Genomic DNA, 5,088 nt, shown 5'->3' with positions numbered 1-5,088 from the left:
ATGATGGGCTGAAGTATAGCAGGGATTGTGGGGCTGGCGCGGGATCGGGCAGTGTTTCGTTCTGCTGTGCATGGGGTCGCTATGAGTCGGAAATGACACGACGGCACTTAACAACAACAACATAACAACAAACTGTGAGAAATTTCTGTTCTTTAAAACCACCTGCTTGTGATATTTGTTACAGCAGCACCAGGAAACTAGGACGGTGCCATTCTGTAAGGCCCCAATGGCACGGTAAGAAATCACACACACATGACACAAATGTGGACCAAGACAAGACAGTGCTCACCCCACTGTTGAACCTCTGTGCCTCACCCTCATGCAATCAGAAGGTTTAATGAATTCTCCCCTCGTTCTCTTTTCTTTTGGGGTACAATTCAATGACAATAATTATGTTCATACTGTCATGCAACCATCACCACCATTTCCCAATTTTTCCATTTTATAGCCCTTGTCACACTTGCCATGGCTTCTTTAACGTCACAGTGCTGCAAGGGCAGATACCGTGTCTATTTTGTTCACCACTGCATCCCAATATTCCACTGCCTGGAATAGATGGACACAGCCAGTGTATTGAATCCAATGACTCAGATTCGTTCCTCCAGGTCATTGAGGTTTGTCCAGTGTGTCCAAACTTCCCACAATGCCTTGTGTGATTCTGATTAGGCTAACCTATCTCTGTCAGCTCACAGTAGAGCTGGCTACCACCTGCGGTTACTACAGATACTTTCATAATCGAAGGGAGGTGAAGCTTCCAGAGTAAAGATGATTCTGGGTTGAGAGGAATTTAAAGATTATCCAAACTATAAGAGGAAAACAAACAAACCAACAAAAGCTATATCTCTGTGTTTATCTCAGTCACAATCTCTGAACTTTGGGGAAAAAAATTTGTCTGATTCAGAAAAGGAAGGTGAGAATGATTGTACAATTTGAAGAATGTAATTAATGTCACTGAATTGTACATGGAGAAATTGTTGATTTTGGTGTATGCTTTTGCTGTGCCTATCTGCAACAAAAGGAGCTTGGTGGCATAGTGCCTAAGGCATTTGGCTGCTAACCAGAAGGTTGAGAATTCAAACCAGCCACTCGTGGAAGGAAGCCTGGGCAATCCAGTTCCGTAAAGATTTACTGCCTCGGAAGCCCAAGGGGACGTTGCTATGAGTCAGAATTGACTCGATGGCAGTGAGTTTGATTTGGTTTTGGTTTATCTGTAACAACAACAAAAATGAAATTAATTTTTAAAAATTATTTGTCACATGAAAGAATCGTCTCAGATATTTAAACAACTTCCTTCACCAATTCCTTTGCCCTCAAACCCCTTACTTAAGTCTCTAAAGCAAAGCCCATAGACAGCTTTCTCCTAGGAATAATTTTGCTATGGAATAGAGGTTAAAATTTCGATCAAGTCTCAAGACCCAGTTCCAAGTTGAAGTGTTAAGGTCTCATGTTGATATTTTGCTTTTTAACTCAACCAAGTCTTAATTTGAAACAGTTGTTCATTGGCAAATCAGTTGTTTTACTTCTTCCTGATCTTCAGATAACAGTCTCAACATTAAAAAGATTAAAATAAGGGTCATTGAGCTAAGCAATGCGTATAGGATTCAAACTTCAAGTTAGTTCGCTAACAAAAAATATATCAGAATTTCACTATAGATTGGCAAGAAATGCAATTTGAGGGTTAAAAAAAAAAGAGAACGAGATGAAATGAACCATTGTTCCAACAAATGCTCCTTCTCTGGCCTTCCCATTTGTTATCATCTTGTGCTACAAATATATGAGAAAGGTAAAGATATAATAAGGCATTCCCTCTAACCCCAGAGAGAAGCTCTGGCAAATTGTTCCGCATGTTCATTGCCTTCTCAATCAATTCCCAGTAGGAGCTCTCCTCTGAAAAAAAGATATCTGATGTGTTACTTTTATTTCAAGTTTTGAGCACCAAGTTACTGACTTTTGCGATTTTCCATGTAAGAATATTGAGACTCGACATTTGCTCTGGAGTGGATTTTAGGACTTACTCTTTCTGCCATCGGCAAACCACTCCCTGGTCTTCCAAGGAGGGACATCCTTGTTGTTGTTGTTGTGAGGTGCTGTCAGTCAGCCCTGACTCATAGTGACCGTGCACATAACAGAAGGAACATTGGCGAGTCCCACCTCCTCACAATCACTGCTTTGCTGGTACCCACTGCTGCAGCCACTGTGCTCATCTATCTGCTTGAGGGTCTTCCTCTTTTTTCCTGTCCCTCCACTTGAACAAGCTTGCTGTCTTTCTGCAGTGAGTTTTCCCTCCTGATGACATGTCCAAAGTGAGCGAGACAAATTCTTACCATCCTTGCTTCTGAGGAGCATTCTGGCTGTATTTCCAGCAACAACACAATTTGAATTCTTTGGTCTTCCTTTTCCCTTTCTTCAGTTTTTGCATGCATATGAGACAACTGAAAATACCCATCTTGGGTCAGGTGCATCTTAGTAATCAAAGTGACAGGTTTGCTTTTTAACACTTTAAAGAGGTCTTTTTTTTTTTTTTTTAATTGTGATTTGGGTAAAAGTTTACAGAGAAAATTCATTTTTCATACACCAGGACATACATATTTTGTTTCATGATGTTGACTGCAATCCCCATCGTGTAATAGCTCTCTTCCTACTTCCTTCCTGTGGTTACCTTTTCTCTGTGTCCTTCATTCCTATACATTCCTGTGCTCTGAGCTATCTCCCCATGCAAATACTGTTCTTCTGATCTCCCATTGTTGAGGTTCTAAGGAGAGTACCTGCCTGGTGTAAATGTCCACTTCATACCCCTGTCTACTGTTTGGCTAGAAGTCACATGAACGAATTCAACTCCAAACCCACAAGGTGTCTAAGGGATATAGTCTCAGGGGTTTCATGAGTCTCTATCAATCAGACCAGTAAGCCTGGTCTTTTTTTTTTTTTTTTAGGATTTTGACTTTTGTTCCACATTTTTCTCCCACTCTATCCTATTTTGATTCCTTTCCAAGTGGTTGACAGTGGTAGCCAGGCACCATCTAATTTTTCTGGTCTCAGGGTTGTGAAGGCTGAGGTTTGCATAGTTCACTAGTGCCTTGGACTAATTATTTCCATGTGTCTTTGGTTTTCTTCATTCTTCTTTGCTTCGGACAAGGAGAGTTGCATCTTAGATCACCACTTGTAAGCTTTTAAGACCTCAGTTAGTATTTACAAATGTAGGATGTAGAACAATGTTTTTGTATATTGTGTTATGCCAATTGAGCTTGATGTCCCTTGCAACCATGGTCCCAAGCCTAGTGACTCACTCTCTCAGGGTGTTGGATTGTGGCTAAGAAGTTTTCATAACTTTGCCCCATTAATTCTATCATATATATGGACACTCTTATAGCACATACAAATATAATAATAATAACCATTGCTGTGGAGTCGGATGCAACCCATAATGACCCCTCCTTGGGTTTCCGAGGCAGTATCACTATGGAAGTAGATTGCCCAACCTTTCTTCCGAGGAGTGGCTGGTGGGTTTGAACCGCCAGCCTTCTGGTTAGCAGTCAAATGCCTTAGGCACTATGCCACCAGAGCTCCTAAACTTATATATAGTCATGGGTATATTCCCTTTTGCTTAGACACACCTGATCATTTAGCCTGTCCACATATGTATCCCCCTGTAGACTGATGTTTGTTATTACTGATAATGCAGTATTGCGTATGTAAAAGTGTTTATCTCTGTTGTCTGTACCTCTTGTGCACCTCTCTGTCTTCCTTTTCCTTAGTGTCTCTGTGTTGGTCACTTGCTTTTGATATATTGCTTTTCCTTTCACTCAAATCAGTACTTGTCTCTTACCCATCTCTAAAGAGGTCTTTTGCAGTGGATTTTCCCAATGCAGTACTTTGGGTGTTTAGCATCATTTAAAAGTCGACAAAGCAGCAATGACTGGCTGTGTGGGGACCTTTATTTGAGAGTGTTCTTCCAGCAAACTCAATCCAAAATATTTTACAAATGATAACAATCACACAAATACATATAAGGGCATGCAAGAGATCTCCAAGACAGAAGATAGAAGAATAAATGCTTTCTGGAATGATGTGTGCTATTAAGAAGAAAAGGAGGGTGAAGAAACGAAGAGGAGGATTGAAGACTCACAAAATATCTTAGGAAGAAATGAAATGGGATAGGACATTAGAGTTGAGGAAAATTTGGACTTTTTTTTTAACATGGGACATACACACTTTTGGAGTTAATTATATTGGTGATCCTTAATGGGGAGAAGGGGGCAGATGATTCTAATGAATACTTTTGCATACTAAATCAGAATCTTTCTAAGGGGGAGCCTGGGTGTGTAAATTGTAAACCAAGAACCCCTGGTGGTTCTAATATACACCTGTGGTTAAGGAAAAAAAAAAAAAAAAATGAAAGGAATACATGTATATTCATTTTGATTTTCTCCTAGTCACAACTTAATTTTTCCAGTGCCATTACAGTTTTTAAAAAACATGGTCTGATCATAAAAACAATTCATTGAAGTGGTGATGGCTGTACAATATGAACATAATTAATGTCACTAAATTGTCCACACAAAAGCAGCTGAAAATGGCACCTCTGACCAAGACTAGGATGAGGGTCAGAGGTGCCATTTGCAGCTACTTTTGCGTGGACAATTCAGGGACATAAACACCCTGGTCTTGGCCAGGTGCCCATCCTCCATACCCCCTGGGTCCTCTACTTCCCACAAATCAGCTCTGAATTCTAAGCTGTGACCCTCTGCTTACTCAGCTGTGTCCCCCTCCAGACTGTGAACTCAGTGAGCATGAGGACTGAATGACAGCCATCTTAGAACCTCAACACCTAGCCCAACATATGCATAAAGAGTTGCCTGAACGAATAAAATACTTGCAAATAAGCACAATGGGTAGAAATGGTCTAAAAAGTAAACCTCTTAAATAAAGGGAGGAACATTCATATTAGGTTCCTTTTCCTTAGACAACGGGAATGATTTAAACACACACACACACACACACACACACACACACACACTTATCTATCTAAAGGGGATGTCTACTGATTTCTGACAGGATTTTTAGAAGCTAACTTTTATATGGACATAA

Source organism: Orycteropus afer, unplaced genomic scaffold (assembly GCF_000298275.1).
Source record: "Orycteropus afer afer isolate SDZICR_OR568_19922 unplaced genomic scaffold, OryAfe1.0 scaffold00021, whole genome shotgun sequence".
Lineage (NCBI taxonomy): Eukaryota > Metazoa > Chordata > Mammalia > Tubulidentata > Orycteropodidae > Orycteropus > Orycteropus afer.
Note: the sequence above shows the minus strand (reverse complement) of the source record.